Source organism: Onychomys torridus, chromosome 7 (genome assembly GCF_903995425.1).
Source record: "Onychomys torridus chromosome 7, mOncTor1.1, whole genome shotgun sequence".
Taxonomy (NCBI): Eukaryota; Metazoa; Chordata; class Mammalia; order Rodentia; family Cricetidae; genus Onychomys; species Onychomys torridus.
Window position 1 is genome coordinate 40,606,860 of NC_050449.1, and position 15,565 is coordinate 40,622,424.

Sequence of the window (15,565 nt, forward strand, 5' to 3'; positions counted from 1 at the left end):
CAGGGGATCCCCCACAACAAGCTGGCTAGCTGGACTAACCAAGTCAATGAGATCCAAATTCCAAGTGTGGAGGGCTAAAGGGAGACAGCTAATGTCACCCTCTGGCCTTCACACACACACACACACACACACACACACACACACACACACCTGTATACACATGTGCATCCATACATGTGAATATGCATACTCATACCATGCACACATGCAAATAAAAGTTTCACAGTGACTGGGGCCTGCTGGCACACACCTGTAATCCTAGCTACTTAGGAGACCAGTGTAGGAGGATCTTAAGTTAAAGACTAACAGAAAATATAAAAGAAAAAAATAGGGCTTGACATGCTTGCCTCGAGTGCATAAGGCCTTAGGGTCAATCCTGGGTGCCACCAAATGAATCCTTTCTACTTTATCTGGACAGCCATGGGCATTTATGAATGCACACCAAACCAAATCTGGAAGTACTTACTCCTGAGTGTTGAGTGATATGACCTGGTTTATATTAGAATATGGTTAAGGGCTGGAGGTGTAGCACAGTGATAGAGTGCGTTCCTGGACTGTGCAAGGCCCTGAGTTCAAGCCCCTGCACCATACAAAGCAAGGAAAAGCATATAGATGACTATGTTGTTTTGTCCCATCTAAAACCTCCATGTTTTCTGGAGTGAACACAGCTTATTTTATCAATAAAAATACAGTAGGGTATGCAAGAATGCCAGGAAATGCTGTTCCCTGGACATGACACAGCCATCGGACTCACCAACTCACGAGGCCTACACAGATTCAGATGAGCTCAAAATTCCAGCATGGAATAGAGAGGGGCTGCCAAGGCCTGCACCCCTAGCTCGGGCACTATTGGCAATTCATGGCTGCAGAAAGAGTGTGGCTTTTTCTTGCAGGGTGGCTTTTGATAGGTTGCCAATGTCCCAGTAGGTGACCCCACACCTGTACTCAGAAGGGCCGACACTAACTGGGATCAGTAAGTTATTAAAAAATAGGGAAAGAATTTTGGAGGGAGATGTGTTTGTTGGGGGATTCTGGGAGGAGTTGGAGGGAAAATGTGGGGTTGGATGCAGTCAAGATATATTGTATAGATGTATAAAATTTTCAAAAAATAAAAATAAAATAGGCCAGGTGGTGGTGGCACATGCCTTAATCCCAGCACTCAGGAGGCAGAGACAGGTGAATCTCTGTGAATTTGAGGCCAGCCTGGTCTACAAAGTGAGTTCTAGGACAGGCTCCAAAAGCTACACAGAGAAACCCTGTCTTGAAAAACCAAAATAAAAAATAAAAATAGAAAATAGTCATAGAAATGAGAAATTTTAAAATATGTTTTCAGCTTGCTATAGTCTAAATATTTACATAAGCCCCAAATTTATATGTCAAAACCTAATCATTTTGAGAATTAGAAGGTTCAGTGTCCTTATTAAAAGGTCTCCAGAGCTTGGGTGTGGTTCAATGGTAAGGCATTTGCCTAGATGAATGAGGCCCTGGTTTTGATCCCCAGCACCCAAACGGGGAGGACCCTAAGCTGGCTCCAAACCCAAAGGTATTTAGAGCAGCTACAGCCATCCCACAGGCTGTGGGCTGGGAAGAGTGATTGAGGTACAGGGAGAAGCTGGGTCTCTGTCCGAGGGAGACAAGAGCAGCCTCTCGGAGGCACCAGACACAAGCTGCACACAGAGGAAGAGTCCCCAAGAGGGAGGCTCGGCTCCAAAACCCAGGGAGGCAGATGGAGCGTGGCCCATTGCCAAGGTCTGCTTAAAACTATGAAGCGGGCTTAGGAGTGGCCTACACCCCAACAAGACAGGGGCTGCTGGAGTTGCCGCTATGCCAGGCTGGGCTTCCTTCTTGGACATGAAAATGGGACAGCCTGTGACCTTGGAGAGCAGGGCTCAGGCCTTTCTCCCACCTCTTACCTACACCAAAGAAGCACCAGGCACCTGTGCCCAGGCACACACACGTTCAGGTCATCTCTAACCCATGGCTACAGGTGGGAGAGCGACATCCTGGATGAGGGGGCCAGTGCACTTGGGGAAGCTGGGTACTCACTGGGGGGCACTCATGGGGAACCTAGCCAGTTCCAGCCGGAGACAGGCACCTTCTTCTCTCAGAGTTCAGGTACATATTAGCGTAGGCCTGTTTGAGCATCCACTGAGGGTGCATCAGTACATGGGGGTGCAGTAAACACAGGGGGCTTGAAGCTAGCAGAAGGGTTGGGAATGTGGGAGGTCTAAGGGGGAGACCTTGTTTGGCCTAGCTACCCAGAGTGACCCTGCAAAGTGTATAAAGAAACACAAGACACAGTGGGGACAGTGACCAACTGTTTATTAGGTACATGCTGGTACAAAGGCCATGAGTCTCTCTGCTCTTCATTACTCCTCTGTAATGTTTGTGTGTGTGGGTGTCTTATTGGATTATCATGAAGATAAAATAAGTGGTCCAATGTAATGCCTGGTACCTAGTAGGTATTGAAATAAATATAAGCATCCCCCTCAGCAGATGCTCTCTTCTCACTCATTCCTCCAGCTGCTCTTCTTCCATTTTCGGATGAAATAGAGGCCTGTGAGCAGAGTTACTGGCACACAGAGTTTGGAAAGCTATGCAATAAAAATTTCTCCTAATCATGAGCATAATTAGGGCCAGTGGGGATGGCTCAACCAAAGCCCCCGCATGTTCCATCCCTAATTGAGAGACAGAAAGCTTTGTGGAGAAAGGAAAGACTTTGGAGGCAGGAGGATAGATATGACCTCACAGAGTACATTTTCTCCTTTGCTCTGTTCAAAGTGACATTCCCCCCCACCCCCATGACCCTGGTTTCACTGTACAGGGAGCTTCATTCTACCCACCCTAGACTGGCCCTCAGAGGATTGACCTTGTCATCCCACCCTCCCCTAGGCTGGTAATGTACAATAAATAAGCACAGGGCTCCTGAAGCTGTCTCTTTAAAGTTTAAAGCAATGTAGCGAAGACCTCTTCACCTGCCCAGAGCCTGAGTCCTCACCCCTCCTGAGTCCTGCTGCTGTCTTCAGTGCACATTACAATTCCTCTCTCAGGGATGCTGTGGAGGAAGCATGGCAGGGCAAGCAATGTAATAGCGGACAGCAGGACCCCTGGGCAGGAGCTTCTGATAGCCTGTGCACCAAGAACGGCTTGCAAAGGGAGCAGGGAAGTAGGCATCTTTCCACCAGCCAGAGCCACGCTAATTGCCACCAGGGAGAAGGGTAGCAGAGATCATGCAGGTAACAGGTGTGCCTTGTCTTAATGAAGACTGACTTCGTTAGCCCAGAACTGCCTGCAGAGGTAAGGAGAGCAGGAGGAAGGATGGGGCAGACTGGCTCCATGCCGGACTCTGCCAAATTAGAGCTGGCTTTGTCCCCTTCCCAACACACCCTGGGGTTATGGGAAGAGTGGGGACAAACACCATTCCCCAAAAACTACTCACCTAAGAGAATGGTGGCAACTCTTGATGATTGACAGGGGCTTTATTCACTTAGTGTGGTGTCTCCGGCCTTGCTCCTGGCTAGAGAAAAAATAAAATCAATTAGGGGACAGAGGGGACAGTAATGGGACAAAGAAGAAAATAACAGGACCAGGAGAGACCATGAGCATGCACGGGGAGAGAGATGTGAAACAAGAGAGCTGGTGCAGTTGTACATGCAATCCAACAACAAGGCTTTATTAATTGTGTATTATCTGTCTGGCACTGTGCCGGGCACTGGGGACACGGTGAAGAATAAGCACAGTCCCTGCCCTAAATCTGGCAAGGGAGACTGCCGGGCAAACAAACAATGGCTAGACAATGTTAGGATGTAGCAACAGCGTGTGCTGTGTCCTGGGAGCTGAGAAGAGGGGGACAGAAGAAGAAGGAATGGGGTGTCTGAGTCACTCACACGGAGAACAGAAGCCACTCTGGTGGATGAACCGGAGTTCACCTGATACTATGCCTGGAATAAGAGGTGTACCCCACAGGCTTAAGTCCTGGGGGCTTGGTTGCTAACTGATGGGGTTAGGGAAAGCAATTGAATCCTGATGGTTCTGACCTAATCAATAATGGTGTTATTGCGAGATGCAGGAGAGAAGCAGGTGGGGCCTAGTTGGAGGAAAAATTCACTGTGGCAGTATTGACCCCTCCCAGATGCTCCTTTCTCCTATCTGCAATCATGGGAACAACTGTCCTCTGCCACGGGCTGCTGCAGCCACGATGTTCTGCTCAAGTTCACGGGGCTGAGAAACCACCAACCGAACCCTCTGAGAACTTGAGGCAAGATGAATCATTTCCCCCTGAAGTTCTTTCTGCCGGGTGCTTGGTTGCAGTGACCTGAAAGTAACCAGTACATCTTTTGGGAAGTGCCGGGCCAGAAGAGGCTGAAGAAGACATTGCAGGAAGAGGCATCCAAAGCCACAACTGTTCATGGAACGTTCCAGGAAGAGTGGATGGTCCCCAAAGGAAGAGAAGAAACACACCAGAGACAATGCTGCAGACATCTGCTGTGGAGCAGTGCATGAAGAACATGACGACATCCCCAGAAGCAGGGTCTTTGCTAGGGGGCAGTGGCAGTTGCTGAGTGGAGGGGTAGGGGTGCTTCTCTGCCTTAGAATTGTGCTTTCTCTCCCTTTGGGACCCCATAGCACTAGCACCAGCCATTAACTTACATCAGTCTGCTCACCTTTCTTCAACAGACTCTGAATGCCTTCCCCATCTTCCATCACAATGACACATCTCTCAAAAGGCAGAAAAACCAGGCTGGGGATAGGGATCAGTGGTAGAACATGCACTTAGCATACATCATACATGAAGCCTTAAGTTAATATCTCAGTACCTGAAAAGGAGGAGAGAGAAGAAAGAAAAAAGAAAACACATCTAAGTTAATGCACAGCAGATGAGGTCCCAAACACAGAAAGATCTGAGGGTTGCCTGGGAAGCTCAGGGCCGCCCGCCCTGGTGGTCCAGCTCCTGTGTCCCACTTCTGGCCCATCATTCAATAGTCCCGAGTGAACTGATGGAAATGGCTTGTCTTTGAAGAGTTTGCCACAATAATAGAGCATGGATTATCCATGAGATAACCAAACCTCAGAGAAGTTCCGGAGCGACCTCATCACACAGCTACTGAAAGACAGAGCTGGGATTTGAATCCAGTCTAGTTAACTGAGCAGCCCATGTTCTCCTTGCCATCACCTCCTAGAACATTTGCGAGTTAAAGGAGAGGTTGGTGTTGGGAGCTGGGTGGATACAGCATGGAGAACTGAGCTGGTGCCAAGGACTAGAATCTGTGCCAGTCCCACCCTCTGATTGATTAGTTAGAAACAAGGGGAAGAGGACAAGCACTTGTGTTGGTTCTGTGCTGTGATTTTTTTTTTAATCTCTGAGATGTCCCAAAATGTTTACTTCGTAAGTTTGTTCAGCAGGAGATAGGTAAACAAGCATTCCAAGTGTGAACAGCCTCATCCAGCCAGAACACTTGGCAGGTTTGCAGAGGTGGATGTACAACATTGCAAACAGCATGAGCGCAGGAGACCTCCCAGAGCAGGAAAGGAAGTACAGCCTCAGCATGGAGAGCTCCGCCTGTGGAAGGCCATGGGAGGGCTGAGAGAGGAGGGGCGCATGGCGGGCTGCTCAGCTGTCCCCCAGGGTCCACCCCACAGGAAGGCAAGGTTGTATGGATCCCAGCACACCTATTTTAAACCTCGCAGCATGCTATGGAATGCCAGCTCCATGGGTCAGCCTTTTACATGGCAACCCTCCCAGGATCCTGCAGGGCTCAGTGGCAAAGCATTAACTGGGTCCTGCCTCCATCAAATATGTCATCATAGGGGTCAAGAAGCCGCATGGGTGGCTACAAGCAGAAAATCCTAGACCTGGTGAGAGCGAATTGTACTCTGCCCAGTAGCCCAGTGGGAAACTCAGGGGCTAGTGAGCACCTCATCACTAGAAGCATCCAAGAAAACAGCAGATGAGCATCTGCAGTGAGAAGTGTACTTACTGGGAGCACAGACTCCGGAGTCACGGTGGTGCATATCAGAATTCTGCCTCCACCATTTGCCAGTTAAACATCTCTAATCTGAAATTTTGAAAATTGATTTCTAAACACGAATATAAAAATATGAAAGACTCTGAGTCATGGCATAAAACAAGTAGAACATCCCACACTTTACCTCATGTGACAGGCCATAGTGAAAAATAAAGGTGCAGGACTGGGGAGATCACTCACTGGTTAAAGTGCCTGCTGCAAAGATGTGAGGACTGAAATCATATCCCTAGGATTTATCTAAATGCTTGGTGGGCATGGTGGCCCACCTCTAACCCCAGTTTCTGAGAGGCAGAGATAGGGGATCCCAGAACAAGCTAGCTAGCCAGAAGAGCCACACTGGCCAGCTCCAGACTCACCTGAGAGATCCTGCCTCAGGAAAGACTCTCCATGTCTACTTCAGGTCTCTACATACATGTGTGCATAAGTGCACACATGTGCTCTCACACAAATAGAAACACACACATTTGAGAAAAAATGCAGCTGCATAATACATAGTTTCTAAGATTTGTCTCCAGGCTTTGTATATAGAGAGAAAACGAACCATAAAGAATTTTGGGTTGAGACTCAAGTCCTATCCCAAAGGAATTTTATTATATGTATATTCAAATGTTCCAAACTAAAAACAAACAAAAAAAGTATTTAAAATCTGAAGCACCCGCAATACCAAGCATTCTGGAGTAAAGAATACTCAACCTGTGTTAGCCCTGTTTTCATTTGCCTGTTTCCCCATTAAAAGTGGGAGTTTTCATAATGGTATGTACTTCACTGGTTGGTGGTGAGGAGATGATAGGGCTACCCACTGCCTGCTAACCTAGAAGTGTTCTGTAAAGCACAGTGGTGCTGACGAGGGAGAAGGCAGTGTACACAGAGTCGGTGAAGAAGACAGAAGCACTCTGGACCCTGGAGAAAGTTCAGTGAGGAGTGGTCTCAGTCAGCCACTGTGTCAGACATGCTGTCTTCATGGCTCTGCTGCTGTTTTAGTGTTTGGACAGAAAGAAGGTATTGTGAGGAAGTAATCCCTCGACAAAACCCACACAGTCCTCCCTCCCTCCCTTGTCATGAGGTAGGCATGCTCAGCCATTTCTAACCCAGCTTATGTTCTTGAACTTGTGGCTACTAGGAGGCAGTTCAGCCCCTTGGAGCACTGCTTAATCACTAGCATATTGCAAACCACAACCTTATTGGCTGTGAGGATGAAGATATCAAAAAGACCCCCTGGTGACTTCCCAGTTGGGGGGAATGGATGCTCCTAAGCCTGCCCCCTCTGGCCTCCTCTAAGTATCAAACCCCTCTCCCTAGGGGAAATTCCTCTCTTCATTTGCTGTAAAGTGACTTCTGCTAAAGTGTGTGCTTTTGAAGTGGAAAATTGAAAGAGCACAATTCATTCCAAAGAAAACTGTTAGTTCACAGCCGAGAAATCACTTTGCCACTGGTCCAAAAGGGTTGCTACTAGGACTTAAGGGGGCAAGCATGGAACATTGCTTTCTCCCTCCCAAACTCCAGCAACATCTCTGTGATGAACCAAGAACCAGAGAACTAGAGACAAAAACATAGCCTTTAAGGTTAAACAGGAGGGCGTCATTTTTATCTGACCAAAACAAATGGCTTTTCTACCCTGGAACTGATTTGATCTCCAGCAAAACTTGGAGCTTCCATGGTAGAGTTTATGTTCATCTTGTCCCATGGCTTTCTGCAGGGACTGAAGGCAGCACATCCCAAAAGAGGGGGAGAGAGAGAGAGAGAGAGAGAGAGAGAGAGAGAGAGAGAGAGAGAGAGAGAGAGAGCAGGAAGTGGGGAGAGAATGGGTAACCCAAATGGAAAGTAGGAGGGGAGGAAAGCAGAGAGGCACCTGGAGTATGGCTTCAGGAAGCTCTCCCACAAGGAGGCCAGAGGAGGCAGGTGCAGTAGTTGCTGTTTTAGATGCAACTTAAGGTTGAAAGGATATGTTGTTTTAGGACAAACTCCATGATGTAGCAGGTGTGGTGGCTGGAACATGAGGCTACTCATGTCCATCTCTGTGGACCAGGAAGCAGAGAGCAAGGGGAAGGCTGGCACTCCTCTGCTCCTCTGGCTTTCTCCTCTCCTTCACTTCATTCACTCCAGGTCCCCAGCTTACTGGTATGGTACTACCTATGTTCAGTGTGGGCCTTTTCTACTCAGTTAGTCCTCTCTGGAAGTGTCTTCACACAAATTCCTGGAGGTATCTATCCTAGATGATTCTAGATCCAGTTAAGTTGATAATGAAAATTAGTCATCACAGGAGGAATGAGCATTCCCCATAGTGTGTGTGTGTGCGTGTGCGTGTGCGTGTGCGTGTGCGTGTGCGTGTGCGTGTGTGTGTGTGTGTGTGTGTGTGTGTGTGTGTACATGTGTATGTTTTAACTAATTAAGCTTATCTTTTAATGCCCATAAATCAGGGCATGATCATCTTCTCCAAGTAAGGAAGGAGCTGCCAATCCCAGCTCTCCTGCCTCTCTAATATCAGGCTGCTCCCCAGCACCAACATCCTTGATCCTACCTGCATCTTCCTGGGACCATCATAAGACAGGGTTGATTTTGTTCTGCAGTGGACCCCAGCAGTACATTAATGAAATCAACTTCAAAGATATGCTATGCCCAAGGCTGAAAGTTCAGAGCCTATTCTATTTCCAGTCCAAATTTATGTCCAGCCACATGGCCCAATAAACTCATCAGAGGTTCTGTAATGAGATTTAATAGCAGCGTGAAGATACTTCAATAATAACATGCATAAAGAGCTAATAAAAAATGCATGAAGATTCTTCAATAATAAATGCCAAAATAAGATGCCCCCAATTTGGATATAAACCTTTCCCATTATCAAATTTCTAGGGGAGAATTTAGAGATTAAAAATCCCAAAGAGATTAAAGACCAAAATCAAAGTATTTAGTCTTTTGTGAATTAAAGTCCAGACAAAGTCCAAATTGTCGAGTTAAATTCAAGTTCAAAGAAATAGAGGTCTTCCCTGTATTCTCACCAAGCTAGATCCAAGGCAGAGGCATTTTAAGCATCTGAGTAGAGTGGGGGAACCCTTGAGTGGCCGTGTTCTGAGCTGTCTTCCACTGGGGTACATGCATGTTCTTTCCCAGAACTTCAAGAGTCAGATGGTTCAATTCCAAGTCTCTCATATGTTCACATTTTGAGGAACCCAAATAATTAACAGCACATCCAAGATTCTCAAAGCTTGTTTACACATCAATAAAACAATACAATCTAAAATTCCCAATAAAAATGTCCCAGGGAAAATGTTCCCAAGGTGAAGGACCACAGTAGTTAGCCAGTGGTTCTTTATCTGCCCCACAGGACTCCTAGCATTGAACCTTGACCATTTGCTCCAGTGCATAAAGTCAGTCATGACACTCTTCTGTGACACCTTCCTTTTCATTCAATGGAAAGTGTCCATTCCCACATGTTCATATCCCTTAATCTCCTTAGACAGAATTGGTCTTGCCTTTTCTTTAACTTCTGAAACCAGAGGCAAGGGTCTGAGTTGGCTGAGTATTGGCTGCTAAAGATGGCCCAGGAAATATCCAGAAACTGGTTTCATGGCTCTAATGTCCTCACTCTCTTCAAGGGTGTGAAGGAACAAGTGGGTTGGAGGTTGAAGGGATGGTGATTTAAAAAGAATTTCTTGGGAGAGGGCTGCGCTGTGTGTTCTCGTTTATGGGGAGGGGTGGGTATGATTGCCTTTCAGCTCAAACCTTCTAGAGACTTTTGATGGGACCATTCAGTGACAAGTGTCTGACCCTCATAGTGGAAAGGGGAATCTGGCTGGCAAACCCACCATGGTGATAGCAGGAGAAGCAAGGTGCTCCGGTATGTGGAGTAGCGGAGAGCATGGAGCAGGTGGTACCTGAGTTGCTTTCTGAGAACATGTTTTGCAAAAACATGGCTCCGTAGTCTGCAGTATGGACCTCACAAGTAGAGGAGTACAATGTTCTGAGTTGGGCTCTGCTTGTAGAGCCACAGGCAGAGAGTGGGACTTTATGAAATGGAAACTGGCTCTTTAGCTTCCATCCAGATGTGGAGAACCTGGCCTGAGAGAGGAGAAGAAGCTATACTTACATGAAACTGTGAGCTTTGGCTGCTACCTGGGACCAGGCATTCTAAGTGTGAGTTAAGCCTAAATGTTGCTCGCAGTATTATTTCACTGAACTTTTTGTTCATCTAAGGCATGGATCTGTTCTAGTGTGTACCCGGAGTCACAGGACCTTCCTTCTTGAGAGAGCTTATGAATAGACAGTGGGAAACCTAAGAAAGTTGCCTGACAATTTCATCTCACGCAATAAGCTTGCTCAGACAACACTTAGAACTAGTCCCACAGCCTTTGAACTTGCCTCTCTCACAGGTTCCTCCACCTACATTGCACTAAGGTTCTCTGTGAGCCCCTTTTCTTCTCTTGACAATGGCCTATGAGCTTCTTACAGGTGGGTGTCTGCATGTTTGGAATATGGGAGATTGTCATTAACTATTCTAAGGGAAAAGGACTAAAAGGAAGGAAAACGATGAAGAAAGGGAGAGAAAGAGAAGAAGGGAGTAAAGGAAAGAGGAGGATGAGAGAGTTGAGGACAGGGGAGGGGAAGAAAGGGAGAGTTTAGAGAATGAAGGTAAGAAGGAAGAAAGGAAAGAAGAAAGGAAAAGGGGAAGGAAGGAGCGGAGAAAGGGAAGAAGGAAGGGAGGGAGGGAGAGAGGAGGGAAGGAAGGAATGAAGGAACAAAGGAAGGAAGGAAGAAAGGAAGGAACGAAGGAAGGGGAGAGAAGGAGGAAGGGAGGGAGGGAAGAAGGAGGAAGGGAGGGAGGGAGGGAAGGAGGAAGGGAGGGAAGGAGGGAAGAAGGAGGAAGGGAAAGAAGGAAGAAAGAAAGGAGGAAGGAAAAAAGATAGGCATGTCAGAACATCCGTGAGACGTCCTGAGGCAAAGATCCAGCTGCCCATGGAAGCAGAGAACAGTTAGGCTGGACACAAGGGTAACCTTGGACTCTATGATGTGTTTCTAAGCTTTGAAGCCTGTATCACAGGCCAGACCTATGCACAGCCACCCACTGCTGGCCATAAGATACCTCGGTTTCATGAGGAAGAGTGACACCAGGCTCGTGGAGAGATGGCTGAGTCCCAGGGAGTCGAGAGTTCCCGTGCCAGGTCAGGGGGTGCCTGCTGGAACTCTTCACTGCCTCGTTCGGCCAGCAGGCATGGCGATGTTTCTCTCATCGAGTTCTGGGCCTTGTGAAGAGTATGTGGAAAGGGCAGCTTTCAAGTGTGACTGCCAGAGGCTGGCACATACCCAAGGCTTTTTGAAAAGCTGTCACAGCCCAAAGTGTCTGGGCTCTTTCTCCCAGCCCCAGAAGCTCCTCCACCAGTCTGGGATCACCATATCATGATGCGGACAGCTAGGAGGCCCCAGGCCAGGCTTTCCTCTCCTCTTTGTGCCAGCCCTCTCCACTGGGAGTTTGCTCTGCTGAGGAGAGAAAGTCCATTTGTCCCCAGAAACAGAAAGTCAAGATTTCAACATTCCTCCACCTTTGAGGCTACACTGTCTGCTCTCCTGGGCCTTTGCCTCTACACTCCCTTCTACCAAATGGGCTCAGGGTATGTACTGAGAGGCACTCCAATCTATGGTCAGTTGGTGATACCAACATCTCCTATGACTTCTCTAGTCTGGGTGCAGGGTAAGGAGAAGGAGGAGGAAGGAGGGCGGGGAAGAGAAAAAGGAAGAGGAGGAAGAGGGTGTCTTGCCTCTTCTGTGTACCTTAATTGCATAAATAATACATGCTCATTGGAACAAATCAAATAATTAACAGATATGTTTTTAAGTGCCATAGACTCACCTTCTCTCTCCTTCTCTCTTGAAATGACTTTCGAGATAACCCTGAATCCTTATGCACCCCAGTGTGTTTATTTTTCTCGCAGCCCTCACAGATCCTCTGCTCCAAACCTAATCTCACTCCTCCTGCTATGCTCCTACACATACATGCATACACACACACACACACACACACACACACACACACACACACACACACACAACTTTCTCATCTACCCCGGGCACCTGTGTTTAAACCCATCAACACCCTAATTGCTAATTAGTCTGGAATCTACAACCCTTTCAAAGTGCCCTGAACTTTAGAGAGTCCTGAAACAGCCGTGGTTTAAAAAAAGCCCTTGGCAGCCACCTTTCCTGGATGCACATTAAGGGAGATGTCTCCTCCAGCAGGAACCATTAGGAAGGGTGTAGAAGGGCCCAGGAAAGGGGTCCAATGTGAGACTTCCATCAGTGAAATGTGTCTGCACATTTTCAGGGCTAAGCAAACCATATGTCTTCATAATTTGATTGTGTCCTAGTCCCCAGGGCACCCCTGGCTCTATTGAATGCCGAAGGAGTTATTTAGGATCATAAATAATATTATCAGAGAGGGTCCACTGGGTAAACAGAGTCAGTGTGTAAATTGTCGGAGTGTGATATTGATTGTTCTTTGCTGACTAATGAATTATTCTGTTTAAGAGCCGAGAGAAGAAGTGTGTAGCATTTCAAGGCAAGGGGGCCCTTTGAAGAATTTTCTTGAAGAGAGGCTTGTGTCTAGTGATGTTGGCTGCTATAGCCAAGGGAGATCACTTTGTCAGCCACTGTGCTGTCATGGGACAATCACACGTTACCCTGTGGGGCGGGGACCCCAGCAGGAATCACAGAATGAAGAGAGTGTGATATGTAGAGGCAAGTGCCAAGTCCAATCCAATCTAGCCCTGCCCAGGTAGGTTTTATACCTGGTCTCTGTGACACTTGGGGGGTTGAAGACCTAACACAAACATGCCCCAAACATGGATGCTGGAGTAAGGACTTACAGGCGTATGACTTTGTGTGATATCTATGAATGAATCATTTCATGCTCTAACCTTCTCCCAGTGACTTGCTAGAGGCCAACTGGGTCTGTGTTGGAGGGAGTTAACAAAAGGCTGGTGTTTTAGCTAGTCTCTGCATCAGCCTTCCTTCTGAAGACTCACACGCTTCCAAGCCTGTGTTATGGGTCCTCTCCCTGCTGTGGTCCCCAACCTGCCTCGTTCCCATGATGTCTTGACCATTTACCCATTCCATTCTCTTTACCTTAGACTGTCTTTTCCCGCCTCCTCCTCCTCCGTGTGTGCAACTGCTGCACTGCTCATCTTCTCCTTAATGACTTTTCTCATTTCTGGGTGTTTGGGATACTAGTTGTTTATTGTACCTGGGTGTTCCAGATCTCTTTCTTTCTTTCCATCTGTGACTTGTCTCTTTCACTATCTTTATGCCATCAAGGTGGTGAACACACTTTCTTAATTTTAATGTAGTTAAGTTTATCAGGTTTTGAATGTATTATTAATGCCTTGTGTGTTTTGTTTGAGAAATTTTCCCTAGCTCTTAGTCACAAAGATAGCTTCCTTTATTTACTTCCAAAACATTTACAGTTTGGCCTTTCACACTAATGTCTTTGGTTTGTCAACAAATTGTTTTCTGATCTATCCATTATGGTGAAATCTTTGCTTGGGTCTCCCACTTGGTTCTTGGGAGTGCAGACAATTGTCCCAGCCCTGATGTTAAGGTGTCCCACATCTCTTGAATGATGACTGGCACCTCTCCAGTGACTCCTGGAACCTCTATCCACCATCTGTCTCTCCTCTCCTTCTTTGATCTCATGCCCCAGCCATCTTCTTACAATTTATTCTGTAGTGGCATGTGCATGTCCATGTCTCACACACCAACTCCTAGCGACAGAAATGAGCTCTGTTCCTTTTCCCCTGATCTACTCCTACCCTAGACCCTAACATCTCATGAATACCAGATTCTTTGTAAAGCCAATGAGCACCTTTTAAAAGGGCCCAAAATGCCCATCTCTGTCTTGAAACCCCACTGCCCTTGGCCATCCTGAGAAAAGCAACAATTTGGATCCTTCTGAACACACCACAATTTAACCTTAAGTTGGTGTTTTATATTGTTGCCTCTGACCCATCTGAACCCAGTGGAGTGGGTGAGGCTGGTGAAACACTGGGGTTGGGAGTATGGAAGTCACTTACCTGGTTTTTCCATGTGAATCTAAGACAACTGGGAACCTCACACTACTCATTACAAAGCAAAAATCTACAATCTTGGATATGCTCCCCAGATCTACTCTACAGTTCAGGGCAGCAAAGCCACAGCATCAGCCCAGGATGTCTGGCATGCTTCCCCAAACACCTGAAGATTCTCAGAGACTCTCATGGCACCAATGAATAAAGTCAGATCCGCATCTTAGCCCTCAAAGGGGACAGCCAGAAAGGGCACTCCCAGTGACTAGGAACACAACTGATGCCATCAGTTCTTGCAGAGACCTTAAGAGAAGGAGCCTGTTCACACCTAATACCGGTGGTACTGCAGTACAGGTTCCAACCAGGTGAGGGAAGTAGAGGTTTGTACTGGTACTAAATGGTGGAGGCAGGGAAGAGAATCTCAGTGGGTGAGATAGATTGGTGTGCAGGCATGGGGATCTGAGTTCGAATCTCCAGCATTCACATAAAGAACTGGAGCTGAATGCCCAATCCCATAATCCCAACACTCTGACGAGGTGGAGACAAGAAGATTGTTGGGGCTTTCCAGTTTCCAAATTAGCTCCAGGTTTAGTGATAGAGGAGGATATCCAACACCCTCCAAAATCCAGACGTGTGTGTGTGTGTGTGTGTGTGTGTGTGTGTGTGTGTGTGTGTGTGTGTGTGTGTGTGTGTGCGCGCGCGCACACGCGCGCACGCATTTGTATAGGTGCCTGGGTTAACAGTCACAACACACACACACACACACACACACACACACACACACACACACACACGCATGCACACGCGCAATTATTTTTAACTGCCAAGGATAAGGGAAACAGATGACACTTCTTTCATTCAAGTAATATTTTTAAAAGATTTGCTGTATACTCAGAACTCTCCACTTAGTACTTACCCCTCGGGGATGAGGCAGACACTCACAGCACTAAACTCCTAATGTTCTTTTAAATGCTTACAACTTTTGGTTATAGAGCAACCTCCTAGACTCCCTTGGTATCTGGAAAACACAACCAGGTCCCTGCCCCTCACCCACGCTGGCCCCTGTAAGTCAAACTCCAAACACCAATTGTATTTCCTGCATGGTGTCACCACCAAAGAAGAAGTGGCTGGGAGCAAATTGCCCGAGCCCTGAGTCATCTGCCTTTGTTTGCTGAGTTCAAATCTTCAAGTTAATTCAGAGCAAAAGATAGTTACTTAAATCCAGATATTTTATCTTAATGTGGGTAATTCTCATAATATCATACATTAAGATGTCTGACTTCAGCTGCCACGCAACAGGCGGCAGAGATGCCGTTTCGGGTCTGTTTATCACTGCTTGTACATATGTTTCAATTTCGTTTATGGCACATGAGAGAGGCTGTCACCAAATGGGTCTAACATTCAAAGAGGGAAACTGAAGCAGTTAGATGAATCCTGACCTTTATCAGGTAGGCGCTCAGTGCATGGAGAATGAGAGAGAGAGAGAGAGAG